A 26,837-nucleotide genomic window follows, 5' to 3' on the forward strand; every position below is an offset into this window, starting at 1 on the left:
GGTGCTTTCTCTGAACTCTTGGCTTGTAAGACTGCTGGGAAAGGCCCTCCCTAGCCCCTCAGTCAGATAGATACATTTACCTGCAGAGCTCAGCTTGGGAGAAAGAGATTAGGCAGAGAGCACATAGGGGAAGGCCCACAGAGCACACTTTATTTTACATAAAAGCTCGGGCTTGTGGGAGGACAGGGACATGAGGGTTCTCATGGAAAGAAATCCCAGGAGTATTGATGGCTAGGCCCTGAAACACAACAATCCCGGAATGGCCAGGCACAAGATGCCTCTGCAATAGGCCTGACCCTAGGCTTCTGGAGTTCTTGATCTCCAGAGGCTCCAGTGATCTAAGTTCGACCAGGGCTGTGCCCGACCAGGGCGCGTTGGGATGGCGTTAGGGACGCGTAAAGGGGCGCAGGGCGCAGAACTCTGCCCGTTTCACCCCAGCATTTTGGGGAAGACACAGAATCTGGCAAAGCCAGTGGGAAGGATTTTCCAGGAGGAGAGTTCAGTGACATGATCTGAAACACAATAGTGCTGGTGATCTGGCGGGTGCATTCTGTGAGCCACTTCTGTCAGGAGCAGCCTGCCATCATGCCCTGATAACCACAACTCTAGTACCAAGCCAGTGACCTCAGCAAATGCAAAGACATTATTACTTATAGTCTCCTGCATCTGATTCTTGCCATCATCATGTGAAACGTTGGCGTTATCATGTCTGCTGCGCACACTTTGTTCATATGTGTACAATTTAAGTGTGTGAACCTGACCACTGTCTTGGACAGAGCTCTTGCTGTGAACACACCATGTGAAGCATTGGTGGTTCAGTGGTAGAATTCTCGCCTGCCACGAGGGAGGCCCGGGTTCGATTCCCGGCCAATGCAAGGTTGCTTTCTTTTGACTTTGTTTTCGAAATGATATATATGAACTCAGTGGGGAATAAAATGGTAAGCAGTGACCCCGACGTGATTTGAACACGCAACCTTCTGATCTGGAGTCAGACGCGCTACCGTTGCGCCACGAGGTCCTTACACTTGCAGCCTTTGATGCCAGATGAACAAATGCTGTGGGCCTTTTGACTTATTTTCCTCTGCTTATATGCCTACGGTTGTATTACAGGGCTTGGCCTTTTGTTTTCTATCCTAATTATTGAAATTGACTGCAGGTGCAGTGAGAACGCTGAGGATTGAACTATTCAGGGAAAGGATCGCACGCAGGAAAGAGCAAAGGTACGTATCTGTGTTTCATGCAGACAAAAGGCTACGTCCCTGGGTGGGCTTGAACCACCAACCTTTCGGTTAACAGCCGAACGCGCTAACCGATTGCGCCACAGAGACTATTGACTGTATACATTTCCTGAGACTCAATATATGTCTTGACATGTGTGCGCCTGCCTGGAGCTTGTATTATATAAGGCGTCTTTATGCCATACAGCATTTGTCATTTGCTTAGTGTCTTGTTACTGTTGTAATTTATGATGTGTAGACTACTGTCTAATGGTGTTAGAGCCAGTATTACTACCGGTCACAGTGCATGAGACTCATACATGACTTTTCTCTTTGCCTGCTTAGCGTAGCTCCCTGCTCCTCTGTTTGCGTGCTACCAGCCCGTGAGGCGTGTGTCTTGCCCATCCCATCTTCACTGTGTTATGTTGGACTTGTCTTCTCTGTGAGCAGAGTCTCCTTCCCAGAGCAGGTGCTTTCTCTGAACTCTTGGCTTGTAAGACTGCTGGGAAAGGCCCTCCCTAGCCCCTCAGTCAGATAGATACATTTACCTGCAGAGCTCAGCTTGGGAGAAAGAGATTAGGCAGAGAGCACATAGGGGAAGGCCCACAGAGCACACTTTATTTTACATAAAAGCTCGGGCTTGTGGGAGGACAGGGACATGAGGGTTCTCATGGAAAGAAATCCCAGGAGTATTGATGGCTAGGCCCTGAAACACAACAATCCCGGAATGGCCAGGCACAAGATGCCTCTGCAATAGGCCTGACCCTAGGCTTCCGGAGTTCTTGATCTCCAGAGGCTCCAGTGATCTAAGCCCGATCAGGGCTGTGCCCGACCAGGGCGCGTTGGGATGGCGTTAGGGACGCGTAAAGGGGCGCAGGGCGCAGAACTCTGCCCGTTTCACCCCAGCATTTTGGGGAGGACACAGAATCTGGCAAAGCCAGTGGGAAGGATTTTCCAGGAGGAGAGTTCAGTGACATGATCTGAAACACAATAGTGCTGGTGATCTGGCGGGTGCATTCTGTGAGCCACTTCTGTCAGGAGCAGCCTGCCATCATGCCCTGATAACCACAACTCTAGTACCAAGCCAGTGACCTCAGCAAATGCAAAGACATTATTACTTATAGTCTCCTGCATCTGATTCTTGCCATCATCATGTGAAACGTTGGCGTTATCATGTCTGCTGCGCACACTTTGTTCATATGTGTACAATTTAAGTGTGTGAACCTGACCACTGTCTTGGACAGAGCTCTTGCTGTGAACACACCATGTGAAGCATTGGTGGTTCAGTGGTAGAATTCTCGCCTGCCACGCGGGAGGCCCGGGTTCGATTCCCGGCCAATGCAAGGTTGCTTTCTTTTGACTTTGTTTTCGAAATGATATATATGAACTCAGTGGGGAATAAAATGGTAAGCAGTGACCCCGACGTGATTTGAACACGCAACCTTCTGATCTGGAGTCAGACGCGCTACCGTTGCGCCACGAGGTCCTTACACTTGCAGCCTTCGATGCCAGATGAACAAATGCTGTGGGCCTTTTGACTTATTTTCCTCTGCTTATATGCCTACGGTTGTATTACAGAGCTTGGCCTTTTGTTTTCTATCCTAATTATTGAAATTGACTGCAGGTGCAGTGAGAACGCTGAGGATTGAACTATTCAGGGAAAGGATCGCACGCAGGAAAGAGCAAAGGTACGTATCTGTGTTTCATGCAGACAAAAGGCTACGTCCCTGGGTGGGCTTGAACCACCAACCTTTCGGTTAACAGCCGAACGCGCTAACCGATTGCGCCACAGAGACTATTGACTGTATACATTTCCTGAGACTCAATATATGTCTTGACATGTGTGCGCCTGCCTGGAGCTTGTATTATATAAGGCGTCTTTATGCCATACAGCATTTGTCATTTGCTTAGTGTCTTGTTACTGTTGTAATTTATGATGTGTAGACTACTGTCTAATGGTGTTAGAGCCAGTATTACTACCGGTCACAGTGCATGAGACTCATACATGACTTTTCTCTTTGCCTGCTTAGCGTAGCTCCCTGCTCCTCTGTTTGCGTGCTACCAGCCCGTGAGGCGTGTGTCTTGCCCATCCCATCTTCACTGTGTTATGTGGGACTTGTCTTCTCTGTGAGCAGAGTCTCCTTCCCAGAGCAGGTGCTTTCTCTGAACTCTTGGCTTGTAAGACTGCTGGGAAAGGCCCTCCCTAGCCCCTCAGTCAGATCGATACATTTACCTGCAGAGCTCAGCTTGGGAGAAAGAGATTAGGCAGAGAGCACATAGGGGAAGGCCCACAGAGCACACTTTATTTTACATAAAAGCTCGGGCTTGTGGGAGGACAGGGACATGAGGGTTCTCATGGAAAGAAATCCCAGGAGTATTGATGGCTAGGCCCTGAAACACAACAATCCCGGAATGGCCAGGCACAAGATGCCTCTGCAATAGGCCTGACTCTAGGCTTCCGGAGTTCTTGATCTCCAGAGGCTCCAGTGATCTAAGCCCGACCAGGGCTGTGCCCGACCAGGGCGCGTTGGGATGGCGTTAGGGACGCGTAAAGGGGCGCAGGGCGCAGAACTCTGCCCGTTTCACCCCAGCATTTTGGGGAGGACACAGAATCTGGCAAAGCCAGTGGGAAGGATTTTCCAGGAGGAGAGTTCAGTGACATGATCTGAAACACAATAGTGCTGGTGATCTGGCGGGTGCATTCTGTGAGCCACTTCTGTCAGGAGCAGCCTGCCATCATGCCCTGATAACCACAACTCTAGTACCAAGCCAGTGACCTCAGCAAATGCAAAGACATTATTACTTATAGTCTCCTGCATCTGATTCTTGCCATCATCATGTGAAACGTTGGCGTTATCATGTCTGCTGCGCACACTTTGTTCATATGTGTACAATTTAAGTGTGTGAACCTGACCACTGTCTTGGACAGAGCTCTTGCTGTGAACACACCATGTGAAGCATTGGTGGTTCAGTGGTAGAATTCTCGCCTGCCACGAGGGAGGCCCGGGTTCGATTCCCGGCCAATGCAAGGTTGCTTTCTTTTGACTTTGTTTTCGAAATGATATATATGAACTCAGTGGGGAATAAAATGGTAAGCAGTGACCCCGACGTGATTTGAACACGCAACCTTCTGATCTGGAGTCAGACGCGCTACCGTTGCGCCACGAGGTCCTTACACTTGCAGCCTTTGATGCCAGATGAACAAATGCTGTGGGCCTTTTGACTTATTTTCCTCTGCTTATATGCCTATGGTTGTATTACAGGGCTTGGCCTTTTGTTTTCTATCCTAATTATTGAAATTGACTGCAGGTGCAGTGAGAACGCTGAGGATTGAACTATTCAGGGAAAGGATCGCACGCAGGAAAGAGCAAAGGTACGTATCTGTGTTTCATGCAGACAAAAGGCTACGTCCCTGGGTGGGCTTGAACCACCAACCTTTCGGTTAACAGCCGAACGCGCTAACCGATTGCGCCACAGAGACTATTGACTGTATACATTTCCTGAGACTCAATATATGTCTTGACATGTGTGCGCCTGCCTGGAGCTTGTATTATATAAGGCGTCTTTATGCCATACAGCATTTGTCATTTGCTTAGTGTCTTGTTACTGTTGTAATTTATGATGTGTAGACTACTGTCTAATGGTGTTAGAGCCAGTATTACTACCGGTCACAGTGCATGAGACTCATACATGACTTTTCTCTTTGCCTGCTTAGCGTAGCTCCCTGCTCCTCTGTTTGCGTGCTACCAGCCCGTGAGGCGTGTGTCTTGCCCATCCCATCTTCACTGTGTTATGTTGGACTTGTCTTCTCTGTGAGCAGAGTCTCCTTCCCAGAGCAGGTGCTTTCTCTGAACTCTTGGCTTGTAAGACTGCTGGGAAAGGCCCCCCCTAGCCCCTCAGTCAGATAGATACATTTACCTGCAGAGCTCAGCTTGGGAGAAAGAGATTAGGCAGAGAGCACATAGGGGAAGGCCCACAGAGCACACTTTATTTTACATAAAAGCTCGGGCTTGTGGGAGGACAGGGACATGAGGGTTCTCATGGAAAGAAATCCCAGGAGTATTGATGGCTAGGCCCTGAAACACAACAATCCCGGAATGGCCAGGCACAAGATGCCTCTGCAATAGGCCTGACCCTAGGCTTCCGGAGTTCTTGATCTCCAGAGGCTCCAGTGATCTAAGCCCGATCAGGGCTGTGCCCGACCAGGGCGCGTTGGGATGGCGTTAGGGACGCGTAAAGGGGCGCAGGGCGCAGAACTCTGCCCGTTTCACCCCAGCATTTTGGGGAGGACACAGAATCTGGCAAAGCCAGTGGGAAGGATTTTCCAGGAGGAGAGTTCAGTGACATGATCTGAAACACAATAGTGCTGGTGATCTGGCGGGTGCATTCTGTGAGCCACTTCTGTCAGGAGCAGCCTGCCATCATGCCCTGATAACCACAACTCTAGTACCAAGCCAGTGACCTCAGCAAATGCAAAGACATTATTACTTATAGTCTCCTGCATCTGATTCTTGCCATCATCATGTGAAACGTTGGCGTTATCATGTCTGCTGCGCACACTTTGTTCATATGTGTACAATTTAAGTGTGTGAACCTGACCACTGTCTTGGACAGAGCTCTTGCTGTGAACACACCATGTGAAGCATTGGTGGTTCAGTGGTAGAATTCTCGCCTGCCACGCGGGAGGCCCGGGTTCGATTCCCGGCCAATGCAAGGTTGCTTTCTTTTGACTTTGTTTTCGAAATGATATATATGAACTCAGTGGGGAATAAAATGGTAAGCAGTGACCCCGACGTGATTTGAACACGCAACCTTCTGATCTGGAGTCAGACGCGCTACCGTTGCGCCACGAGGTCCTTACACTTGCAGCCTTCGATGCCAGATGAACAAATGCTGTGGGCCTTTTGACTTATTTTCCTCTGCTTATATGCCTACGGTTGTATTACAGAGCTTGGCCTTTTGTTTTCTATCCTAATTATTGAAATTGACTGCAGGTGCAGTGAGAACGCTGAGGATTGAACTATTCAGGGAAAGGATCGCACGCAGGAAAGAGCAAAGGTATGTATCTGTGTTTCATGCAGACAAAAGGCTACGTCCCTGGGTGGGCTTGAACCACCAACCTTTCGGTTAACAGCCGAACGCGCTAACCGATTGCGCCACAGAGACTATTGACTGTATACATTTCCTGAGACTCAATATATGTCTTGACATGTGTGCGCCTGCCTGGAGCTTGTATTATATAAGGCGTCTTTATGCCATACAGCATTTGTCATTTGCTTAGTGTCTTGTTACTGTTGTAATTTATGATGTGTAGACTACTGTCTAATGGTGTTAGAGCCAGTATTACTACCGGTCACAGTGCATGAGACTCATACATGACTTTTCTCTTTGCCTGCTTAGCGTAGCTCCCTGCTCCTCTGTTTGCGTGCTACCAGCCCGTGAGGCGTGTGTCTTGCCCATCCCATCTTCACTGTGTTATGTGGGACTTGTCTTCTCTGTGAGCAGAGTCTCCTTCCCAGAGCAGGTGCTTTCTCTGAACTCTTGGCTTGTAAGACTGCTGGGAAAGGCCCTCCCTAGCCCCTCAGTCAGATCGATACATTTACCTGCAGAGCTCAGCTTGGGAGAAAGAGATTAGGCAGAGAGCACATAGGGGAAGGCCCACAGAGCACACTTTATTTTACATAAAAGCTCGGGCTTGTGGGAGGACAGGGACATGAGGGTTCTCATGGAAAGAAATCCCAGGAGTATTGATGGCTAGGCCCTGAAACACAACAATCCCGGAATGGCCAGGCACAAGATGCCTCTGCAATAGGCCTGACCCTAGGCTTCCGGAGTTCTTGATCTCCAGAGGCTCCAGTGATCTAAGCCCGACCAGGGCTGTGCCCGACCAGGGCGCGTTGGGATGGCGTTAGGGACGCGTAAAGGGGCGCAGGGCGCAGAACTCTGCCCGTTTCACCCCAGCATTTTGGGGAGGACACAGAATCTGGCAAAGCCAGTGGGAAGGATTTTCCAGGAGGAGAGTTCAGTGACATGATCTCAAACACAATAGTGCTGGTGATCTGGCGGGTGCATTCTGTGAGCCACTTCTGTCAGGAGCAGCCTGCCATCATGCCCTGATAACCACAACTCTAGTACCAAGCCAGTGACCTCAGCAAATGCAAAGACATTATTACCTATAGTCTCCTGCATCTGATTCTTGCCACCATCATGTGAAACGTTGGCGTTATCATGTCTGCTGCGCACACTTTGTTCATATGTGTACAATTTAAGTGTGTGAACCTGACCACTGTCTTGGACAGAGCTCTTGCTGTGAACACACCATGTGAAGCATTGGTGGTTCAGTGGTAGAATTCTCGCCCGCCACGCGGGAGGCCCGGGTTCGATTCCCGGCCAATGCAAGGTTGCTTTCTTTTGACTTTGTTTTCGAAATGATATATATGAACTCAGTGGGGAATAAAATGGTAAGCAGTGACCCCGACGTGATTTGAACACGCAACCTTCTGATCTGGAGTCAGACGCGCTACCGTTGCGCCACGAGGTCCTTACACTTGCAGCCTTCGATGCCAGATGAACAAATGCTGTGGGCCTTTTGACTTATTTTCCTCTGCTTATATGCCTACGGTTGTATTACAGGGCTTGGCCTTTTGTTTTCTATCCTAATTATTGAAATTGACTGCAGGTGCAGTGAGAACGCTGAGGATTGACCTATTCAGGGAAAGGATCGCACGCAGGAAAGAGCAAAGGTACGTATCTGTGTTTCATGCAGACAAAAGGCAACGTCCCTGGGTGGGCTTGAACCACCAACCTTTCGGTTAACAGCCGAACGCGCTAACCGATTGCGCCACAGAGACTATTGACTGTATACATTTCCTGAGACTCAATATATGTCTTGACATGTGTGCGCCTGCCTGGAGCTTGTATTATATAAGGCGTCTTTATGCCATACAGCATTTGTCATTTGCTTAGTGTCTTGTTACTGTTGTAATTTATGATGTGTAGACTACTGTCTAATGGTGTTAGAGCCAGCATTACTACCGGTCACAGTGCATGAGACTCATACATGACTTTTCTCTTTGCCTGCTTAGCGTAGCTCCCTGCTCCTCTGTTTGCGTGCTACCAGCCCGTGAGGCGTGTGTCTTGCCCATCCCATCTTCACTGTGTTATGTTGGACTTGTCTTCTCTGTGAGCAGAGTCTCCTTCCCAGAGCAGGTGCTTTCTCTGAACTCTTGGCTTGTAAGACTGCTGGGAAAGGCCCTCCCTAGCCCCTCAGTCAGATAGATACATTTACCTGCAGAGCTCAGCTTGGGAGAAAGAGATTAGGCAGAGAGCACATAGGGGAAGGCCCACAGAGCACACTTTATTTTACATAAAAGCTCGGGCTTGTGGGAGGACAGGGACATGAGGGTTCTCATGGAAAGAAATCCCAGGAGTATTGATGGCTAGGCCCTGAAACACAACAATCCCGGAATGGCCAGGCACAAGATGCCTCTGCAATAGGCCTGACCCTAGGCTTCTGGAGTTCTTGATCTCCAGAGGCTCCAGTGATCTAAGTTCGACCAGGGCTGTGCCCGACCAGGGCGCGTTGGGATGGCGTTAGGGACGCGTAAAGGGGCGCAGGGCGCAGAACTCTGCCCGTTTCACCCCAGCATTTTGGGGAGGACACAGAATCTGGCAAAGCCAGTGGGAAGGATTTTCCAGGAGGAGAGTTCAGTGACATGATCTGAAACACAATAGTGCTGGTGATCTGGCGGGTGCATTCTGTGAGCCACTTCTGTCAGGAGCAGCCTGCCATCATGCCCTGATAACCACAACTCTAGTACCAAGCCAGTGACCTCAGCAAATGCAAAGACATTATTACTTATAGTCTCCTGCATCTGATTCTTGCCATCATCATGTGAAACGTTGGCGTTATCATGTCTGCTGCGCACACTTTGTTCATATGTGTACAATTTAAGTGTGTGAACCTGACCACTGTCTTGGACAGAGCTCTTGCTGTGAACACACCATGTGAAGCATTGGTGGTTCAGTGGTAGAATTCTCGCCTGCCACGCGGGAGGCCCGGGTTCGATTCCCGGCCAATGCAAGGTTGCTTTCTTTTGACTTTGTTTTCGAAATGATATATATGAACTCAGTGGGGAATAAAATGGTAAGCAGTGACCCCGACGTGATTTGAACACGCAACTTTCTGATCTGGAGTCAGACGCGCTACCGTTGCGCCACGAAGTCCTTACACTTGCAGCCTTCGATGCCAGATGAACAAATGCTGTGGGCCTTTTGACTTATTTTCCTCTGCTTATATGCCTACGGTTGTATTACAGGGCTTGGCCTTTTGTTTTCTATCCTAATTATTGAAATTGACTGCAGGTGCAGTGAGAACGCTGAGGATTGAACTATTCAGGGAAAGGATCGCACGCAGGAAAGAGCAAAGGTACGTATCTGTGTTTCATGCAGACAAAAGGCTACGTCCCTGGGTGGGCTTGAACCACCAACCTTTCGGTTAACAGCCGAACGCGCTAACCGATTGCGCCACAGAGACTATTGACTGTATACATTTCCTGAGACTCAATATATGTCTTGACATGTGTGCGCCTGCCTGGAGCTTGTATTATATAAGGCGTCTTTATGCCATACAGCATTTGTCATTTGCTTAGTGTCTTGTTACTGTTGTAATTTATGATGTGTAGACTACTGTCTAATGGTGTTAGAGCCAGTATTACTACCGGTCACAGTGCATGAGACTCATACATGACTTTTCTCTTTGCCTGCTTAGCGTAGCTCCCTGCTCCTCTGTTTGCGTGCTACCAGCCCGTGAGGCGTGTGTCTTGCCCATCCCATCTTCACTGTGTTATGTTGGACTTGTCTTCTCTGTGAGCAGAGTCTCCTTCCCAGAGCAGGTGCTTTCTCTGAACTCTTGGCTTGTAAGACTGCTGGGAAAGGCCCTCCCTAGCCCCTCAGTCAGATAGATACATTTACCTGCAGAGCTCAGCTTGGGAGAAAGAGATTAGGCAGAGAGCACATAGGGGAAGGCCCACAGAGCACACTTTATTTTACATAAAAGCTCGGGCTTGTGGGAGGACAGGGACATGAGGGTTCTCATGGAAAGAAATCCCAGGAGTATTGATGGCTAGGCCCTGAAACACAACAATCCCGGAATGGCCAGGCACAAGATGCCTCTGCAATAGGCCTGACCCTAGGCTTCTGGAGTTCTTGATCTCCAGAGGCTCCAGTGATCTAAGTTCGACCAGGGCTGTGCCCGACCAGGGCGCGTTGGGATGGCGTTAGGGACGCGTAAAGGGGCGCACGGCGCAGAACTCTGCCCGTTTCACCCCAGCATTTTGGGGAAGACACAGAATCTGGCAAAGCCAGTGGGAAGGATTTTCCAGGAGGAGAGTTCAGTGACATGATCTGAAACACAATAGTGCTGGTGATCTGGCGGGTGCATTCTGTGAGCCACTTCTGTCAGGAGCAGCCTGCCATCATGCCCTGATAACCACAACTCTAGTACCAAGCCAGTGACCTCAGCAAATGCAAAGACATTATTACTTATAGTCTCCTGCATCTGATTCTTGCCATCATCATGTGAAACGTTGGCGTTATCATGTCTGCTGCGCACACTTTGTTCATATGTGTACAATTTAAGTGTGTGAACCTGACCACTGTCTTGGACAGAGCTCTTGCTGTGAACACACCATGTGAAGCATTGGTGGTTCAGTGGTAGAATTCTCGCCTGCCACGAGGGAGGCCCGGGTTCGATTCCCGGCCAATGCAAGGTTGCTTTCTTTTGACTTTGTTTTCGAAATGATATATATGAACTCAGTGGGGAATAAAATGGTAAGCAGTGACCCCAACGTGATTTGAACACGCAACCTTCTGATCTGGAGTCAGACGCGCTACCGTTGCGCCACGAGGTCCTTACACTTGCAGCCTTTGATGCCAGATGAACAAATGCTGTGGGCCTTTTGACTTATTTTCCTCTGCTTATATGCCTACGGTTGTATTACAGGGCTTGGCCTTTTGTTTTCTATCCTAATTATTGAAATTGACTGCAGGTGCAGTGAGAACGCTGAGGATTGAACTATTCAGGGAAAGGATCGCACGCAGGAAAGAGCAAAGGTACGTATCTGTGTTTCATGCAGACAAAAGGCTACGTCCCTGGGTGGGCTTGAACCACCAACCTTTCGGTTAACAGCCGAACGCGCTAACCGATTGCGCCACAGAGACTATTGACTGTATACATTTCCTGAGACTCAATATATGTCTTGACATGTGTGCGCCTGCCTGGAGCTTGTATTATATAAGGCGTCTTTATGCCATACAGCATTTGTCATTTGCTTAGTGTCTTGTTACTGTTGTAATTTATGATGTGTAGACTACTGTCTAATGGTGTTAGAGCCAGTATTACTACCGGTCACAGTGCATGAGACTCATACATGACTTTTCTCTTTGCCTGCTTAGCGTAGCTCCCTGCTCCTCTGTTTGCGTGCTACCAGCCCGTGAGGCGTGTGTCTTGCCCATCCCATCTTCACTGTGTTATGTTGGACTTGTCTTCTCTGTGAGCAGAGTCTCCTTCCCAGAGCAGGTGCTTTCTCTGAACTCTTGGCTTGTAAGACTGCTGGGAAAGGCCCTCCCTAGCCCCTCAGTCAGATAGATACATTTACCTGCAGAGCTCAGCTTGGGAGAAAGAGATTAGGCAGAGAGCACATAGGGGAAGGCCCACAGAGCACACTTTATTTTACATAAAAGCTCGGGCTTGTGGGAGGACAGGGACATGAGGGTTCTCATGGAAAGAAATCCCAGGAGTATTGATGGCTAGGCCCTGAAACACAACAATCCCGGAATGGCCAGGCACAAGATGCCTCTGCAATAGGCCTGACCCTAGGCTTCCGGAGTTCTTGATCTCCAGAGGCTCCAGTGATCTAAGCCCGATCAGGGCTGTGCCCGACCAGGGCGCGTTGGGATGGCGTTAGGGACGCGTAAAGGGGCGCAGGGCGCAGAACTCTGCCCGTTTCACCCCAGCATTTTGGGGAGGACACAGAATCTGGCAAAGCCAGTGGGAAGGATTTTCCAGGAGGAGAGTTCAGTGACATGATCTGAAACACAATAGTGCTGGTGATCTGGCGGGTGCATTCTGTGAGCCACTTCTGTCAGGAGCAGCCTGCCATCATGCCCTGATAACCACAACTCTAGTACCAAGCCAGTGACCTCAGCAAATGCAAAGACATTATTACTTATAGTCTCCTGCATCTGATTCTTGCCACCATCATGTGAAACGTTGGCGTTATCATGTCTGCTGCGCACACTTTGTTCATATGTGTACAATTTAAGTGTGTGAACCTGACCACTGTCTTGGACAGAGCTCTTGCTGTGAACACACCATGTGAAGCATTGGTGGTTCAGTGGTAGAATTCTCGCCCGCCACGCGGGAGGCCCGGGTTCGATTCCCGGCCAATGCAAGGTTGCTTTCTTTTGACTTTGTTTTCGAAATGATATATATGAACTCAGTGGGGAATAAAATGGTAAGCAGTGACCCCGACGTGATTTGAACACGCAACCTTCTGATCTGGAGTCAGACGCGCTACCGTTGCGCCACGAGGTCCTTACACTTGCAGCCTTCGATGCCAGATGAACAAATGCTGTGGGCCTTTTGACTTATTTTCCTCTGCTTATATGCCTACGGTTGTATTACAGGGCTTGGCCTTTTGTTTTCTATCCTAATTATTGAAATTGACTGCAGGTGCAGTGAGAACGCTGAGGATTGACCTATTCAGGGAAAGGATCGCACGCAGGAAAGAGCAAAGGTACGTATCTGTGTTTCATGCAGACAAAAGGCAACGTCCCTGGGTGGGCTTGAACCACCAACCTTTCGGTTAACAGCCGAACGCGCTAACCGATTGCGCCACAGAGACTATTGACTGTATACATTTCCTGAGACTCAATATATGTCTTGACATGTGTGCGCCTGCCTGGAGCTTGTATTATATAAGGCGTCTTTATGCCATACAGCATTTGTCATTTGCTTAGTGTCTTGTTACTGTTGTAATTTATGATGTGTAGACTACTGTCTAATGGTGTTAGAGCCAGCATTACTACCGGTCACAGTGCATGAGACTCATACATGACTTTTCTCTTTGCCTGCTTAGCGTAGCTCCCTGCTCCTCTGTTTGCGTGCTACCAGCCCGTGAGGCGTGTGTCTTGCCCATCCCATCTTCACTGTGTTATGTTGGACTTGTCTTCTCTGTGAGCAGAGTCTCCTTCCCAGAGCAGGTGCTTTCTCTGAACTCTTGGCTTGTAAGACTGCTGGGAAAGGCCCTCCCTAGCCCCTCAGTCAGATAGATACATTTACCTGCAGAGCTCAGCTTGGGAGAAAGAGATTAGGCAGAGAGCACATAGGGGAAGGCCCACAGAGCACACTTTATTTTACATAAAAGCTCGGGCTTGTGGGAGGACAGGGACATGAGGGTTCTAATGGAAAGAAATCCCAGGAGTATTGATGGCTAGGCCCTGAAACACAACAATCCCGGAATGGCCAGGCACAAGATGCCTCTGCAATAGGCCTGACCCTAGGCTTCTGGAGTTCTTGATCTCCAGAGGCTCCAGTGATCTAAGTTCGACCAGGGCTGTGCCCGACCAGGGCGCGTTGGGATGGCGTTAGGGACGCGTAAAGGGGCGCAGGGCGCAGAACTCTGCCCGTTTCACCCCAGCATTTTGGGGAGGACACAGAATCTGGCAAAGCCAGTGGGAAGGATTTTCCAGGAGGAGAGTTCAGTGACATGATCTGAAACACAATAGTGCTGGTGATCTGGCGGGTGCATTCTGTGAGCCACTTCTGTCAGGAGCAGCCTGCCATCATGCCCTGATAACCACAACTCTAGTACCAAGCCAGTGACCTCAGCAAATGCAAAGACATTATTACTTATAGTCTCCTGCATCTGATTCTTGCCATCATCATGTGAAACGTTGGCGTTATCATGTCTGCTGCGCACACTTTGTTCATATGTGTACAATTTAAGTGTGTGAACCTGACCACTGTCTTGGACAGAGCTCTTGCTGTGAACACACCATGTGAAGCATTGGTGGTTCAGTGGTAGAATTCTCGCCTGCCACGAGGGAGGCCCGGGTTCGATTCCCGGCCAATGCAAGGTTGCTTTCTTTTGACTTTGTTTTCGAAATGATATATATGAACTCAGTGGGGAATAAAATGGTAAGCAGTGACCCCGACGTGATTTGAACACGCAACCTTCTGATCTGGAGTCAGACGCGCTACCGTTGCGCCACGAAGTCCTTACACTTGCAGCCTTCGATGCCAGATGAACAAATGCTGTGGGCCTTTTGACTTATTTTCCTCTGCTTATATGCCTACGGTTGTATTACAGGGCTTGGCCTTTTGTTTTCTATCCTAATTATTGAAATTGACTGCAGGTGCAGTGAGAACGCTGAGGATTGAACTATTCAGGGAAAGGATCGCACGCAGGAAAGAGCAAAGGTACGTATCTGTGTTTCATGCAGACAAAAGGCTACGTCCCTGGGTGGGCTTGAACCACCAACCTTTCGGTTAACAGCCGAACGCGCTAACCGATTGCGCCACAGAGACTATTGACTGTATACATTTCCTGAGACTCAATATATGTCTTGACATGTGTGCGCCTGCCTGGAGCTTGTATTATATAAGGCGTCTTTATGCCATACAGCATTTGTCATTTGCTTAGTGTCTTGTTACTGTTGTAATTTATGATGTGTAGACTACTGTCTAATGGTGTTAGAGCCAGTATTACTACCGGTCACAGTGCATGAGACTCATACATGACTTTTCTCTTTGCCTGCTTAGCGTAGCTCCCTGCTCCTCTGTTTGCGTGCTACCAGCCCGTGAGGCGTGTGTCTTGCCCATCCCATCTTCACTGTGTTATGTTGGACTTGTCTTCTCTGTGAGCAGAGTCTCCTTCCCAGAGCAGGTGCTTTCTCTGAACTCTTGGCTTGTAAGACTGCTGGGAAAGGCCCTCCCTAGCCCCTCAGTCAGATAGATACATTTACCTGCAGAGCTCAGCTTGGGAGAAAGAGATTAGGCAGAGAGCACATAGGGGAAGGCCCACAGAGCACACTTTATTTTACATAAAAGCTCGGGCTTGTGGGAGGACAGGGACATGAGGGTTCTCATGGAAAGAAATCCCAGGAGTATTGATGGCTAGGCCCTGAAACACAACAATCCCGGAATGGCCAGGCACAAGATGCCTCTGCAATAGGCCTGACCCTAGGCTTCTGGAGTTCTTGATCTCCAGAGGCTCCAGTGATCTAAGTTCGACCAGGGCTGTGCCCGACCAGGGCGCGTTGGGATGGCGTTAGGGACGCGTAAAGGGGCGCAGGGCGCAGAACTCTGCCCGTTTCACCCCAGCATTTTGGGGAAGACACAGAATCTGGCAAAGCCAGTGGGAAGGATTTTCCAGGAGGAGAGTTCAGTGACATGATCTGAAACACAATAGTGCTGGTGATCTGGCGGGTGCATTCTGTGAGCCACTTCTGTCAGGAGCAGCCTGCCATCATGCCCTGATAACCACAACTCTAGTACCAAGCCAGTGACCTCAGCAAATGCAAAGACATTATTACTTATAGTCTCCTGCATCTGATTCTTGCCATCATCATGTGAAACGTTGGCGTTATCATGTCTGCTGCGCACACTTTGTTCATATGTGTACAATTTAAGTGTGTGAACCTGACCACTGTCTTGGACAGAGCTCTTGCTGTGAACACACCATGTGAAGCATTGGTGGTTCAGTGGTAGAATTCTCGCCTGCCACGAGGGAGGCCCGGGTTCGATTCCCGGCCAATGCAAGGTTGCTTTCTTTTGACTTTGTTTTCGAAATGATATATATGAACTCAGTGGGGAATAAAATGGTAAGCAGTGACCCCGACGTGATTTGAACACGCAACCTTCTGATCTGGAGTCAGACGCGCTACCGTTGCGCCACGAGGTCCTTACACTTGCAGCCTTTGATGCCAGATGAACAAATGCTGTGGGCCTTTTGACTTATTTTCCTCTGCTTATATGCCTACGGTTGTATTACAGGGCTTGGCCTTTTGTTTTCTATCCTAATTATTGAAATTGACTGCAGGTGCAGTGAGAACGCTGAGGATTGAACTATTCAGGGAAAGGATCGCACGCAGGAAAGAGCAAAGGTACGTATCTGTGTTTCATGCAGACAAAAGGCTACGTCCCTGGGTTGGCTTGAACCACCAACCTTTCGGTTAACAGCCGAACGCGCTAACCGATTGCGCCACAGAGACTATTGACTGTATACATTTCCTGAGACTCAATATATGTCTTGACATGTGTGCGCCTGCCTGGAGCTTGTATTATATAAGGCGTCTTTATGCCATACAGCATTTGTCATTTGCTTAGTGTCTTGTTACTGTTGTAATTTATGATGTGTAGACTACTGTCTAATGGTGTTAGAGCCAGTATTACTACCGGTCACAGTGCATGAGACTCATACATGACTTTTCTCTTTGCCTGCTTAGCGTAGCTCCCTGCTCCTCTGTTTGCGTGCTACCAGCCCGTGAGGCGTGTGTCTTGCCCATCCCATCTTCACTGTGTTATGTTGGACTTGTCTTCTCTGTGAGCAGAGTCTCCTTCCCAGAGCAGGTGCTTTCTCTGAACTCTTAGCTTGTAAGACTGCTGGGAAAGGCCCTCCCTAGCCCCTCAGTCAGATAGATACATTTACCTGCAGAGCTCAGCTTGGGAGAAAGAGATTAGGCAGAGAGCACATAGGGGAAGGCCCACAGAGCACACTTTATTTTACATAAAAGCTCGGGCTTGTGGGAGGACAGGGACATGAGGGTTCTCATGGAAAGAAATCCCAGGAGTATTGATGGCTAGGCCCTGAAACACAACAATCCCGGAATGGCCAGGCACAAGATGCCTCTGCAATAGGCCTGACCCTAGGCTTCCGGAGTTCTTGATCTCCAGAGGCTCCAGTGATCTAAGCCCGACCAGGGCGCGTTGGGATGGCATTAGGGACGCGTAAAGGGGCGCAGGGCGCAGAACTCTGCCCGTTTCACCCCAGCATTTTGGGGAGGACACAGAATCTGGCAAAGCCAGTGGGAAGGATTTTCCAGGAGGAGAGTTCAGTGACATGATCTGAAACACAATAGTGCTGGTGATCTGGCGGGTGCATTCTGTGAGCCACTTCTGTCAGGAGCAGCCTGCCATCATGCCCTGATAACCACAACTCTAGTACCAAGCCAGTGACCTCAGCAAATGCAAAGACATTATTACTTATAGTCTCCTGCATCTGATTCTTGCCATCATCATGTGAAACGTTGGCGTTATCATGTCTGCTGCGCACACTTTGTTCATATGTGTACAATTTAAGTGTGTGAACCTGACCACTGTCTTGGACAGAGCTCTTGCTGTGAACACACCATGTGAAGCATTGGTGGTTCAGTGGTAGAATTCTCGCCTGCCACGCGGGAGGCCCGGGTTCGATTCCCGGCCAATGCAAGGTTGCTTTCTTTTGACTTTGTTTTCGAAATGATATATATGAACTCAGTGGGGAATAAAATGGTAAGCAGTGACCCCGACGTGATTTGAACACGCAACCTTCTGATCTGGAGTCAGACGCGCTACCGTTGCGCCACGAGGTCCTTACACTTGCAGCCTTCGATGCCAGATGAACAAATGCTGTGGGCCTTTTGACTTATTTTCCTCTGCTTATATGCCTAAGGTTGTATTACAGGGCTTGGCCTTTTGTTTTCTATCCTAATTATTGAAATTGACTGCAGGTGCAGTGAGAACGCTGAGGATTGAACTATTCAGGGAAAGGATCGCACGCAGGAAAGAGCAAAGGTACGTATCTGTGTTTCATGCAGACAAAAGGCTACGTCCCTGGGTGGGCTTGAACCACCAACCTTTCGGTTAACAGCCGAACGCGCTAACCGATTGCGCCACAGAGACTATTGACTGTATACATTTCCTGAGACTCAATATATGTCTTGACATGTGTGCGCCTGCCTGGAGCTTGTATTATATAAGGCGTCTTTATGCCATACAGCATTTGTCATTTGCTTAGTGTCTTGTTACTGTTGTAATTTATGATGTGTAGACTACTGTCTAATGGTGTTAGAGCCAGTATTACTACCGGTCACAGTGCATGAGACTCATACATGACTTTTCTCTTTGCCTGCTTAGCGTAGCTCCCTGCTCCTCTGTTTGCGTGCTACCAGCCCGTGAGGCGTGTGTCTTGCCCATCCCATCTTCACTGTGTTATGTTGGACTTGTCTTCTCTGTGAGCAGAGTCTCCTTCCCAGAGCAGGTGCTTTCTCTGAACTCTTGGCTTGTAAGACTGCTGGGAAAGGCCCTCCCTAGCCCCTCAGTCAGATAGATACATTTACCTGCAGAGCTCAGCTTGGGAGAAAGAGATTAGGCAGAGAGCACATAGGGGAAGGCCCACAGAGCACACTTTATTTTACATAAAAGCTCGGGCTTGTGGGAGGACAGGGACATGAGGGTTCTCATGGAAAGAAATCCCAGGAGTATTGATGGCTAGGCCCTGAAACACAACAATCCCGGAATGGCCAGGCACAAGATGCCTCTGCAATAGGCCTGACCCTAGGCTTCCGGAGTTCTTGATCTCCAGAGGCTCCAGTGATCTAAGCCCGACCAGGGCGCGTTGGGATGGCGTTAGGGACGCGTAAAGGGGCGCAGGGCGCAGAACTCTGCCCGTTTCACCCCAGCATTTTGGGGAGGACACAGAATCTGGCAAAGCCAGTGGGAAGGATTTTCCAGGAGGAGAGTTCAGTGACATGATCTGAAACACAATAGTGCTGGTGATCTGGCGGGTGCATTCTGTGAGCCACTTCTGTCAGGAGCAGCCTGCCATCATGCCCTGATAACCACAACTCTAGTACCAAGCCAGTGACCTCAGCAAATGCAAAGACATTATTACTTATAGTCTCCTGCATCTGATTCTTGCCATCATCATGTGAAACGTTGGCGTTATCATGTCTGCTGCGCACACTTTGTTCATATGTGTACAATTTAAGTGTGTGAACCTGACCACTGTCTTGGACAGAGCTCTTGCTGTGAACACACCATGTGAAGCATTGGTGGTTCAGTGGTAGAATTCTCGCCTGCCACGCGGGAGGCCCGGGTTCGATTCCCGGCCAATGCAAGGTTGCTTTCTTTTGACTTTGTTTTCGAAATGATATATATGAACTCAGTGGGGAATAAAATGGTAAGCAGTGACCCCGACGTGATTTGAACACGCAACCTTCTGATCTGGAGTCAGACGCGCTACCGTTGCGCCACGAAGTCCTTACACTTGCAGCCTTCGATGCCAGATGAACAAATGCTGTGGGCCTTTTGACTTATTTTCCTCTGCTTATATGCCTACGGTTGTATTACAGGGCTTGGCCTTTTGTTTTCTATCCTAATTATTGAAATTGACTGCAGGTGCAGTGAGAACGCTGAGGATTGAACTATTCAGGGAAAGGATCGCACGCAGGAAAGAGCAAAGGTACGTATCTGTGTTTCATGCAGACAAAAGGCTACGTCCCTGGGTGGGCTTGAACCACCAACCTTTCGGTTAACAGCCAAACGCGCTAACCGATTGCGCCACAGAGACTATTGACTGTATACATTTCCTGAGACTCAATATATGTCTTGACATGTGTGCGCCTGCCTGGAGCTTGTATTATATAAGGCGTCTTTATGCCATACAGCATTTGTCATTTGCTTAGTGTCTTGTTACTGTTGTAATTTATGATGTGTAGACTACTGTCTAATGGTGTTAGAGCCAGTATTACTACCGGTCACAGTGCATGAGACTCATACATGACTTTTCTCTTTGCCTGCTTAGCGTAGCTCCCTGCTCCTCTGTTTGCGTGCTACCAGCCCGTGAGGCGTGTGTCTTGCCCATCCCATCTTCACTGTGTTATGTTGGACTTGTCTTCTCTGTGAGCAGAGTCTCCTTCCCAGAGCAGGTGCTTTCTCTGAACTCTTGGCTTGTAAGACTGCTGGGAAAGGCCCTCCCTAGCCCCTCAGTCAGATAGATACATTTACCTGCAGAGCTCAGCTTGGGAGAAAGAGATTAGGCAGAGAGCACATAGGGGAAGGCCCACAGAGCACACTTTATTTTACATAAAAGCTCGGGCTTGTGGGAGGACAGGGACATGAGGGTTCTCCTGGAAAGAAATCCCAGGAGTATTGATGGCTAGGCCCTGAAACACAACAATCCCGGAATGGCCAGGCACAAGATGCCTCTGCAATAGGCCTGACCCTAGGCTTCCGGAGTTCTTGATCTCCAGAGGCTCCAGTGATCTAAGCCCGACCAGGGCGCGTTGGGATGGCATTAGGGACGCGTAAAGGGGCGCAGGGCGCAGAACTCTGCCCGTTTCACCCCAGCATTTTGGGGAGGACACAGAATCTGGCAAAGCCAGTGGGAAGGATTTTCCAGGAGGAGAGTTCAGTGACATGATCTGAAACACAATAGTGCTGGTGATCTGGCGGGTGCATTCTGTGAGCCACTTCTGTCAGGAGCAGCCTGCCATCATGCCCTGATAACCACAACTCTAGTACCAAGCCAGTGACCTCAGCAAATGCAAAGACATTATTACTTATAGTCTCCTGCATCTGATTCTTGCCATCATCATGTGAAACGTTGGCGTTATCATGTCTGCTGCGCACACTTTGTTCATATGTGTACAATTTAAGTGTGTGAACCTGACCACTGTCTTGGACAGAGCTCTTGCTGTGAACACACCATGTGAAGCATTGGTGGTTCAGTGGTAGAATTCTCGCCTGCCACGCGGGAGGCCCGGGTTCGATTCCCGGCCAATGCAAGGTTGCTTTCTTTTGACTTTGTTTTCGAAATGATATATATGAACTCAGTGGGGAATAAAATGGTAAGCAGTGACCCCGACGTGATTTGAACACGCAACCTTCTGATCTGGAGTCAGACGCGCTACCGTTGCGCCACGAGGTCCTTACACTTGCAGCCTTCGATGCCAGATGAACAAATGCTGTGGGCCTTTTGACTTATTTTCCTCTGCTTATATGCCTAAGGTTGTATTACAGGGCTTGGCCTTTTGTTTTCTATCCTAATTATTGAAATTGACTGCAGGTGCAGTGAGAACGCTGAGGATTGAACTATTCAGGGAAAGGATCGCACGCAGGAAAGAGCAAAGGTACGTATCTGTGTTTCATGCAGACAAAAGGCTACGTCCCTGGGTGGGCTTGAACCACCAACCTTTCGGTTAACAGCCGAACGCGCTAACCGATTGCGCCACAGAGACTATTGACTGTATACATTTCCTGAGACTCAATATATGTCTTGACATGTGTGCGCCTGCCTGGAGCTTGTATTATATAAGGCGTCTTTATGCCATACAGCATTTGTCATTTGCTTAGTGTCTTGTTACTGTTGTAATTTATGATGTGTAGACTACTGTCTAATGGTGTTAGAGCCAGTATTACTACCGGTCACAGTGCATGAGACTCATACATGACTTTTCTCTTTGCCTGCTTAGCGTAGCTCCCTGCTCCTCTGTTTGCGTGCTACCAGCCCGTGAGGCGTGTGTCTTGCCCATCCCATCTTCACTGTGTTATGTTGGACTTGTCTTCTCTGTGAGCAGAGTCTCCTTCCCAGAGCAGGTGCTTTCTCTGAACTCTTGGCTTGTAAGACTGCTGGGAAAGGCCCTCCCTAGCCCCTCAGTCAGATAGATACATTTACCTGCAGAGCTCAGCTTGGGAGAAAGAGATTAGGCAGAGAGCACATAGGGGAAGGCCCACAGAGCACACTTTATTTTACATAAAAGCTCGGGCTTGTGGGAGGACAGGGACATGAGGGTTCTCATGGAAAGAAATCCCAGGAGTATTGATGGCTAGGCCCTGAAACACAACAATCCCGGAATGGCCAGGCACAAGATGCCTCTGCAATAGGCCTGACCCTAGGCTTCCGGAGTTCTTGATCTCCAGAGGCTCCAGTGATCTAAGCCCGACCAGGGCGCGTTGGGATGGCGTTAGGGACGCGTAAAGGGGCGCAGGGCGCAGAACTCTGCCCGTTTCACCCCAGCATTTTGGGGAGGACACAGAATCTGGCAAAGCCAGTGGGAAGGATTTTCCAGGAGGAGAGTTCAGTGACATGATCTGAAACACAATAGTGCTGGTGATCTGGCGGGTGCATTCTGTGAGCCACTTCTGTCAGGAGCAGCCTGCCATCATGCCCTGATAACCACAACTCTAGTACCAAGCCAGTGACCTCAGCAAATGCAAAGACATTATTACTTATAGTCTCCTGCATCTGATTCTTGCCATCATCATGTGAAACGTTGGCGTTATCATGTCTGCTGCGCACACTTTGTTCATATGTGTACAATTTAAGTGTGTGAACCTGACCACTGTCTTGGACAGAGCTCTTGCTGTGAACACACCATGTGAAGCATTGGTGGTTCAGTGGTAGAATTCTCGCCTGCCACGCGGGAGGCCCGGGTTCGATTCCCGGCCAATGCAAGGTTGCTTTCTTTTGACTTTGTTTTCGAAATGATATATATGAACTCAGTGGGGAATAAAATGGTAAGCAGTGACCCCGACGTGATTTGAACACGCAACCTTCTGATCTGGAGTCAGACGCGCTACCGTTGCGCCACGAAGTCCTTACACTTGCAGCCTTCGATGCCAGATGAACAAATGCTGTGGGCCTTTTGACTTATTTTCCTCTGCTTATATGCCTACGGTTGTATTACAGGGCTTGGCCTTTTGTTTTCTATCCTAATTATTGAAATTGACTGCAGGTGCAGTGAGAACGCTGAGGATTGAACTATTCAGGGAAAGGATCGCACGCAGGAAAGAGCAAAGGTACGTATCTGTGTTTCATGCAGACAAAAGGCTACGTCCGTGGGTGGGCTTGAACCACCAACCTTTCGGTTAACAGCCAAACGCGCTAACCGATTGCGCCACAGAGACTATTGACTGTATACATTTCCTGAGACTCAATATATGTCTTGACATGTGTGCGCCTGCCTGGAGCTTGTATTATATAAGGCGTCTTTATGCCATACAGCATTTGTCATTTGCTTAGTGTCTTGTTACTGTTGTAATTTATGATGTGTAGACTACTGTCTAATGGTGTTAGAGCCAGTATTACTACCGGTCACAGTGCATGAGACTCATACATGACTTTTCTCTTTGCCTGCTTAGCGTAGCTCCCTGCTCCTCTGTTTGCGTGCTACCAGCCCGTGAGGCGTGTGTCTTGCCCATCCCATCTTCACTGTGTTATGTTGGACTTGTCTTCTCTGTGAGCAGAGTCTCCTTCCCAGAGCAGGTGCTTTCTCTGAACTCTTGGCTTGTAAGACTGCTGGGAAAGGCCCTCCCTAGCCCCTCAGTCAGATAGATACATTTACCTGCAGAGCTCAGCTTGGGAGAAAGAGATTAGGCAGAGAGCACATAGGGGAAGGCCCACAGAGCACACTTTATTTTACATAAAAGCTCGGGCTTGTGGGAGGACAGGGACATGAGGGTTCTCCTGGAAAGAAATCCCAGGAGTATTGATGGCTAGGCCCTGAAACACAACAATCCCGGAATGGCCAGGCACAAGATGCCTCTGCAATAGGCCTGACCCTAGGCTTCCGGAGTTCTTGATCTCCAGAGGCTCCAGTGATCTAAGCCCGACCAGGGCGCGTTGGGATGGCATTAGGGACGCGTAAAGGGGCGCAGGGTGCAGAACTCTGCCCGTTTCACCCCAGCATTTTGGGGAGGACACAGAATCTGGCAAAGCCAGTGGGAAGGATTTTCCAGGAGGAGAGTTCAGTGACATGATCTGAAACACAATAGTGCTGGTGATCTGGCGGGTGCATTCTGTGAGCCACTTCTGTCAGGAGCAGCCTGCCATCATGCCCTGATAACCACAACTCTAGTACCAAGCCAGTGACCTCAGCAAATGCAAAGACATTATTACTTATAGTCTCCTGCATCTGATTCTTGCCATCATCATGTGAAACGTTGGCGTTATCATGTCTGCTGCGCACACTTTGTTCATATGTGTACAATTTAAGTGTGTGAACCTGACCACTGTCTTGGACAGAGCTCTTGCTGTGAACACACCATGTGAAGCATTGGTGGTTCAGTGGTAGAATTCTCGCCTGCCACGCGGGAGGCCCGGGTTCGATTCCCGGCCAATGCAAGGTTGCTTTCTTTTGACTTTGTTTTCGAAATGATATATATGAACTCAGTGGGGAATAAAATGGTAAGCAGTGACCCCGACGTGATTTGAACACGCAACCTTCTGATCTGGAGTCAGACGCGCTACCGTTGCGCCACGAGGTCCTTACACTTGCAGCCTTCGATGCCAGATGAACAAATGCTGTGGGCCTTTTGACTTATTTTCCTCTGCTTATATGCCTAAGGTTGTATTACAGGGCTTGGCCTTTTGTTTTCTATCCTAATTATTGAAATTGACTGCAGGTGCAGTGAGAACGCTGAGGATTGAACTATTCAGGGAAAGGATCGCACGCAGGAAAGAGCAAAGGTACGTATCTGTGTTTCATGCAGACAAAAGGCTACGTCCCTGGGTGGGCTTGAACCACCAACCTTTCGGTTAACAGCCGAACGCGCTAACCGATTGCGCCACAGAGACTATTGACTGTATACATTTCCTGAGACTCAATATATGTCTTGACATGTGTGCGCCTGCCTGGAGCTTGTATTATATAAGGCGTCTTTATGCCATACAGCATTTGTCATTTGCTTAGTGTCTTGTTACTGTTGTAATTTATGATGTGTAGACTACTGTCTAATGGTGTTAGAGCCAGTATTACTACCGGTCACAGTGCATGAGACTCATACATGACTTTTCTCTTTGCCTGCTTAGCGTAGCTCCCTGCTCCTCTGTTTGCGTGCTACCAGCCCGTGAGGCGTGTGTCTTGCCCATCCCATCTTCACTGTGTTATGTTGGACTTGTCTTCTCTGTGAGCAGAGTCTCCTTCCCAGAGCAGGTGCTTTCTCTGAACTCTTGGCTTGTAAGACTGCTGGGAAAGGCCCTCCCTAGCCCCTCAGTCAGATAGATACATTTACCTGCAGAGCTCAGCTTGGGAGAAAGAGATTAGGCAGAGAGCACATAGGGGAAGGCCCACAGAGCACACTTTATTTTACATAAAAGCTCGGGCTTGTGGGAGGACAGGGACATGAGGGTTCTCATGGAAAGAAATCCCAGGAGTATTGATGGCTAGGCCCTGAAACACAACAATCCCGGAATGGCCAGGCACAAGATGCCTCTGCAATAGGCCTGACCCTAGGCTTCCGGAGTTCTTGATCTCCAGAGGCTCCAGTGATCTAAGCCCGACCAGGGCGCGTTGGGATGGCGTTAGGGACGCGTAAAGGGGCGCAGGGCGCAGAACTCTGCCCGTTTCACCCCAGCATTTTGGGGAGGACACAGAATCTGGCAAAGCCAGTGGGAAGGATTTTCCAGGAGGAGAGTTCAGTGACATGATCTGAAACACAATAGTGCTGGTGATCTGGCGGGTGCATTCTGTGAGCCACTTCTGTCAGGAGCAGCCTGCCATCATGCCCTGATAACCACAACTCTAGTACCAAGCCAGTGACCTCAGCAAATGCAAAGACATTATTACTTATAGTCTCCTGCATCTGATTCTTGCCATCATCATGTGAAACGTTGGCGTTATCATGTCTGCTGCGCACACTTTGTTCATATGTGTACAATTTAAGTGTGTGAACCTGACCACTGTCTTGGACAGAGCTCTTGCTGTGAACACACCATGTGAAGCATTGGTGGTTCAGTGGTAGAATTCTCGCCTGCCACGCGGGAGGCCCGGGTTCGATTCCCGGCCAATGCAAGGTTGCTTTCTTTTGACTTTGTTTTCGAAATGATATATATGAACTCAGTGGGGAATAAAATGGTAAGCAGTGACCCCGACGTGATTTGAACACGCAACCTTCTGATCTGGAGTCAGACGCGCTACCGTTGCGCCACGAAGTCCTTACACTTGCAGCCTTCGATGCCAGATGAACAAATGCTGTGGGCCTTTTGACTTATTTTCCTCTGCTTATATGCCTAAGGTTGTATTACAGGGCTTGGCCTTTTGTTTTCTATCCTAATTATTGAAATTGACTGCAGGTGCAGTGAGAACGCTGAGGATTGAACTATTCAGGGAAAGGATCGCACGCAGGAAAGAGCAAAGGTACGTATCTGTGTTTCATGCAGACAAAAGGCTACGTCCCTGGGTGGGCTTGAACCACCAACCTTTCGGTTAACAGCCGAACGCGCTAACCGATTGCGCCACAGAGACTATTGACTGTATACATTTCCTGAGACTCAATATATGTCTTGACATGTGTGCGCCTGCCTGGAGCTTGTATTATATAAGGCGTCTTTATGCCATACAGCATTTGTCATTTGCTTAGTGTCTTGTTACTGTTGTAATTTATGATGTGTAGACTACTGTCTAATGGTGTTAGAGCCAGTATTACTACCGGTCACAGTGCATGAGACTCATACATGACTTTTCTCTTTGCCTGCTTAGCGTAGCTCCCTGCTCCTCTGTTTGCGTGCTACCAGCCCGTGAGGCGTGTGTCTTGCCCATCCCATCTTCACTGTGTTATGTTGGACTTGTCTTCTC

The 26,837-nt window shown here is 49.0% G+C and overlaps 48 non-coding genes across 48 annotated transcripts; 16 read left to right on the forward strand and 32 right to left on the reverse strand.

Annotated features, from left to right (window-relative positions):
* The first annotated feature begins 804 nt into the window (after window positions 1-804).
* On the forward strand, window positions 805-875 carry TRNAG-GCC (transfer RNA glycine (anticodon GCC)). Its single transcript has one exon. It is a non-coding gene; the product is annotated as a tRNA-Gly (tRNA).
* Window positions 876-946: 71 nt separating this feature from the next.
* On the reverse strand, window positions 947-1,018 carry TRNAW-CCA (transfer RNA tryptophan (anticodon CCA)). Its single transcript has one exon. It is a non-coding gene; the product is annotated as a tRNA-Trp (tRNA).
* Window positions 1,019-1,254: 236 nt separating this feature from the next.
* TRNAN-GUU (transfer RNA asparagine (anticodon GUU)) lies at window positions 1,255-1,328 on the reverse strand. The gene has a single exon. It is a non-coding gene; the product is annotated as a tRNA-Asn (tRNA).
* A 1,161-nt stretch (window positions 1,329-2,489) lies between these two features.
* TRNAG-GCC (transfer RNA glycine (anticodon GCC)) lies at window positions 2,490-2,560 on the forward strand. The gene has a single exon. It is a non-coding gene; the product is annotated as a tRNA-Gly (tRNA).
* A 71-nt stretch (window positions 2,561-2,631) lies between these two features.
* Window positions 2,632-2,703, reverse strand: TRNAW-CCA (transfer RNA tryptophan (anticodon CCA)). Its single transcript has one exon. It is a non-coding gene; the product is annotated as a tRNA-Trp (tRNA).
* A 236-nt stretch (window positions 2,704-2,939) lies between these two features.
* Window positions 2,940-3,013, reverse strand: TRNAN-GUU (transfer RNA asparagine (anticodon GUU)). The gene has a single exon. It is a non-coding gene; the product is annotated as a tRNA-Asn (tRNA).
* Window positions 3,014-4,174: 1,161 nt separating this feature from the next.
* On the forward strand, window positions 4,175-4,245 carry TRNAG-GCC (transfer RNA glycine (anticodon GCC)). Its single transcript has one exon. It is a non-coding gene; the product is annotated as a tRNA-Gly (tRNA).
* A 71-nt stretch (window positions 4,246-4,316) lies between these two features.
* On the reverse strand, window positions 4,317-4,388 carry TRNAW-CCA (transfer RNA tryptophan (anticodon CCA)). Its single transcript has one exon. It is a non-coding gene; the product is annotated as a tRNA-Trp (tRNA).
* Window positions 4,389-4,624: 236 nt separating this feature from the next.
* Window positions 4,625-4,698, reverse strand: TRNAN-GUU (transfer RNA asparagine (anticodon GUU)). Its single transcript has one exon. It is a non-coding gene; the product is annotated as a tRNA-Asn (tRNA).
* A 1,161-nt stretch (window positions 4,699-5,859) lies between these two features.
* TRNAG-GCC (transfer RNA glycine (anticodon GCC)) lies at window positions 5,860-5,930 on the forward strand. The gene has a single exon. It is a non-coding gene; the product is annotated as a tRNA-Gly (tRNA).
* Window positions 5,931-6,001: 71 nt separating this feature from the next.
* TRNAW-CCA (transfer RNA tryptophan (anticodon CCA)) lies at window positions 6,002-6,073 on the reverse strand. Its single transcript has one exon. It is a non-coding gene; the product is annotated as a tRNA-Trp (tRNA).
* Window positions 6,074-6,309: 236 nt separating this feature from the next.
* TRNAN-GUU (transfer RNA asparagine (anticodon GUU)) lies at window positions 6,310-6,383 on the reverse strand. Its single transcript has one exon. It is a non-coding gene; the product is annotated as a tRNA-Asn (tRNA).
* A 1,161-nt stretch (window positions 6,384-7,544) lies between these two features.
* On the forward strand, window positions 7,545-7,615 carry TRNAG-GCC (transfer RNA glycine (anticodon GCC)). The gene has a single exon. It is a non-coding gene; the product is annotated as a tRNA-Gly (tRNA).
* Window positions 7,616-7,686: 71 nt separating this feature from the next.
* On the reverse strand, window positions 7,687-7,758 carry TRNAW-CCA (transfer RNA tryptophan (anticodon CCA)). The gene has a single exon. It is a non-coding gene; the product is annotated as a tRNA-Trp (tRNA).
* Window positions 7,759-7,994: 236 nt separating this feature from the next.
* On the reverse strand, window positions 7,995-8,068 carry TRNAN-GUU (transfer RNA asparagine (anticodon GUU)). Its single transcript has one exon. It is a non-coding gene; the product is annotated as a tRNA-Asn (tRNA).
* Window positions 8,069-9,229: 1,161 nt separating this feature from the next.
* TRNAG-GCC (transfer RNA glycine (anticodon GCC)) lies at window positions 9,230-9,300 on the forward strand. The gene has a single exon. It is a non-coding gene; the product is annotated as a tRNA-Gly (tRNA).
* A 71-nt stretch (window positions 9,301-9,371) lies between these two features.
* Window positions 9,372-9,443, reverse strand: TRNAW-CCA (transfer RNA tryptophan (anticodon CCA)). The gene has a single exon. It is a non-coding gene; the product is annotated as a tRNA-Trp (tRNA).
* Window positions 9,444-9,679: 236 nt separating this feature from the next.
* TRNAN-GUU (transfer RNA asparagine (anticodon GUU)) lies at window positions 9,680-9,753 on the reverse strand. Its single transcript has one exon. It is a non-coding gene; the product is annotated as a tRNA-Asn (tRNA).
* Window positions 9,754-10,914: 1,161 nt separating this feature from the next.
* On the forward strand, window positions 10,915-10,985 carry TRNAG-GCC (transfer RNA glycine (anticodon GCC)). Its single transcript has one exon. It is a non-coding gene; the product is annotated as a tRNA-Gly (tRNA).
* A 71-nt stretch (window positions 10,986-11,056) lies between these two features.
* TRNAW-CCA (transfer RNA tryptophan (anticodon CCA)) lies at window positions 11,057-11,128 on the reverse strand. Its single transcript has one exon. It is a non-coding gene; the product is annotated as a tRNA-Trp (tRNA).
* A 236-nt stretch (window positions 11,129-11,364) lies between these two features.
* TRNAN-GUU (transfer RNA asparagine (anticodon GUU)) lies at window positions 11,365-11,438 on the reverse strand. The gene has a single exon. It is a non-coding gene; the product is annotated as a tRNA-Asn (tRNA).
* A 1,161-nt stretch (window positions 11,439-12,599) lies between these two features.
* TRNAG-GCC (transfer RNA glycine (anticodon GCC)) lies at window positions 12,600-12,670 on the forward strand. Its single transcript has one exon. It is a non-coding gene; the product is annotated as a tRNA-Gly (tRNA).
* A 71-nt stretch (window positions 12,671-12,741) lies between these two features.
* On the reverse strand, window positions 12,742-12,813 carry TRNAW-CCA (transfer RNA tryptophan (anticodon CCA)). The gene has a single exon. It is a non-coding gene; the product is annotated as a tRNA-Trp (tRNA).
* A 236-nt stretch (window positions 12,814-13,049) lies between these two features.
* TRNAN-GUU (transfer RNA asparagine (anticodon GUU)) lies at window positions 13,050-13,123 on the reverse strand. Its single transcript has one exon. It is a non-coding gene; the product is annotated as a tRNA-Asn (tRNA).
* Window positions 13,124-14,284: 1,161 nt separating this feature from the next.
* Window positions 14,285-14,355, forward strand: TRNAG-GCC (transfer RNA glycine (anticodon GCC)). Its single transcript has one exon. It is a non-coding gene; the product is annotated as a tRNA-Gly (tRNA).
* Window positions 14,356-14,426: 71 nt separating this feature from the next.
* On the reverse strand, window positions 14,427-14,498 carry TRNAW-CCA (transfer RNA tryptophan (anticodon CCA)). Its single transcript has one exon. It is a non-coding gene; the product is annotated as a tRNA-Trp (tRNA).
* A 236-nt stretch (window positions 14,499-14,734) lies between these two features.
* Window positions 14,735-14,808, reverse strand: TRNAN-GUU (transfer RNA asparagine (anticodon GUU)). Its single transcript has one exon. It is a non-coding gene; the product is annotated as a tRNA-Asn (tRNA).
* A 1,161-nt stretch (window positions 14,809-15,969) lies between these two features.
* On the forward strand, window positions 15,970-16,040 carry TRNAG-GCC (transfer RNA glycine (anticodon GCC)). Its single transcript has one exon. It is a non-coding gene; the product is annotated as a tRNA-Gly (tRNA).
* Window positions 16,041-16,111: 71 nt separating this feature from the next.
* On the reverse strand, window positions 16,112-16,183 carry TRNAW-CCA (transfer RNA tryptophan (anticodon CCA)). Its single transcript has one exon. It is a non-coding gene; the product is annotated as a tRNA-Trp (tRNA).
* Window positions 16,184-16,419: 236 nt separating this feature from the next.
* Window positions 16,420-16,493, reverse strand: TRNAN-GUU (transfer RNA asparagine (anticodon GUU)). Its single transcript has one exon. It is a non-coding gene; the product is annotated as a tRNA-Asn (tRNA).
* Window positions 16,494-17,638: 1,145 nt separating this feature from the next.
* Window positions 17,639-17,709, forward strand: TRNAG-GCC (transfer RNA glycine (anticodon GCC)). The gene has a single exon. It is a non-coding gene; the product is annotated as a tRNA-Gly (tRNA).
* A 71-nt stretch (window positions 17,710-17,780) lies between these two features.
* TRNAW-CCA (transfer RNA tryptophan (anticodon CCA)) lies at window positions 17,781-17,852 on the reverse strand. Its single transcript has one exon. It is a non-coding gene; the product is annotated as a tRNA-Trp (tRNA).
* Window positions 17,853-18,088: 236 nt separating this feature from the next.
* Window positions 18,089-18,162, reverse strand: TRNAN-GUU (transfer RNA asparagine (anticodon GUU)). The gene has a single exon. It is a non-coding gene; the product is annotated as a tRNA-Asn (tRNA).
* Window positions 18,163-19,307: 1,145 nt separating this feature from the next.
* Window positions 19,308-19,378, forward strand: TRNAG-GCC (transfer RNA glycine (anticodon GCC)). The gene has a single exon. It is a non-coding gene; the product is annotated as a tRNA-Gly (tRNA).
* A 71-nt stretch (window positions 19,379-19,449) lies between these two features.
* Window positions 19,450-19,521, reverse strand: TRNAW-CCA (transfer RNA tryptophan (anticodon CCA)). The gene has a single exon. It is a non-coding gene; the product is annotated as a tRNA-Trp (tRNA).
* Window positions 19,522-19,757: 236 nt separating this feature from the next.
* Window positions 19,758-19,831, reverse strand: TRNAN-GUU (transfer RNA asparagine (anticodon GUU)). Its single transcript has one exon. It is a non-coding gene; the product is annotated as a tRNA-Asn (tRNA).
* A 1,145-nt stretch (window positions 19,832-20,976) lies between these two features.
* On the forward strand, window positions 20,977-21,047 carry TRNAG-GCC (transfer RNA glycine (anticodon GCC)). Its single transcript has one exon. It is a non-coding gene; the product is annotated as a tRNA-Gly (tRNA).
* A 71-nt stretch (window positions 21,048-21,118) lies between these two features.
* Window positions 21,119-21,190, reverse strand: TRNAW-CCA (transfer RNA tryptophan (anticodon CCA)). The gene has a single exon. It is a non-coding gene; the product is annotated as a tRNA-Trp (tRNA).
* Window positions 21,191-21,426: 236 nt separating this feature from the next.
* On the reverse strand, window positions 21,427-21,500 carry TRNAN-GUU (transfer RNA asparagine (anticodon GUU)). The gene has a single exon. It is a non-coding gene; the product is annotated as a tRNA-Asn (tRNA).
* A 1,145-nt stretch (window positions 21,501-22,645) lies between these two features.
* On the forward strand, window positions 22,646-22,716 carry TRNAG-GCC (transfer RNA glycine (anticodon GCC)). The gene has a single exon. It is a non-coding gene; the product is annotated as a tRNA-Gly (tRNA).
* Window positions 22,717-22,787: 71 nt separating this feature from the next.
* TRNAW-CCA (transfer RNA tryptophan (anticodon CCA)) lies at window positions 22,788-22,859 on the reverse strand. Its single transcript has one exon. It is a non-coding gene; the product is annotated as a tRNA-Trp (tRNA).
* Window positions 22,860-23,095: 236 nt separating this feature from the next.
* On the reverse strand, window positions 23,096-23,169 carry TRNAN-GUU (transfer RNA asparagine (anticodon GUU)). The gene has a single exon. It is a non-coding gene; the product is annotated as a tRNA-Asn (tRNA).
* Window positions 23,170-24,314: 1,145 nt separating this feature from the next.
* On the forward strand, window positions 24,315-24,385 carry TRNAG-GCC (transfer RNA glycine (anticodon GCC)). The gene has a single exon. It is a non-coding gene; the product is annotated as a tRNA-Gly (tRNA).
* Window positions 24,386-24,456: 71 nt separating this feature from the next.
* On the reverse strand, window positions 24,457-24,528 carry TRNAW-CCA (transfer RNA tryptophan (anticodon CCA)). The gene has a single exon. It is a non-coding gene; the product is annotated as a tRNA-Trp (tRNA).
* A 236-nt stretch (window positions 24,529-24,764) lies between these two features.
* On the reverse strand, window positions 24,765-24,838 carry TRNAN-GUU (transfer RNA asparagine (anticodon GUU)). The gene has a single exon. It is a non-coding gene; the product is annotated as a tRNA-Asn (tRNA).
* A 1,145-nt stretch (window positions 24,839-25,983) lies between these two features.
* On the forward strand, window positions 25,984-26,054 carry TRNAG-GCC (transfer RNA glycine (anticodon GCC)). Its single transcript has one exon. It is a non-coding gene; the product is annotated as a tRNA-Gly (tRNA).
* Window positions 26,055-26,125: 71 nt separating this feature from the next.
* TRNAW-CCA (transfer RNA tryptophan (anticodon CCA)) lies at window positions 26,126-26,197 on the reverse strand. Its single transcript has one exon. It is a non-coding gene; the product is annotated as a tRNA-Trp (tRNA).
* Window positions 26,198-26,433: 236 nt separating this feature from the next.
* TRNAN-GUU (transfer RNA asparagine (anticodon GUU)) lies at window positions 26,434-26,507 on the reverse strand. The gene has a single exon. It is a non-coding gene; the product is annotated as a tRNA-Asn (tRNA).
* Window positions 26,508-26,837: the final 330 nt, after the last annotated feature.

This window comes from Lissotriton vulgaris, chromosome 1_1 (assembly GCF_964263255.1).
Source record: "Lissotriton vulgaris chromosome 1_1, aLisVul1.2, whole genome shotgun sequence".
Lineage (NCBI taxonomy): Eukaryota > Metazoa > Chordata > Amphibia > Caudata > Salamandridae > Lissotriton > Lissotriton vulgaris.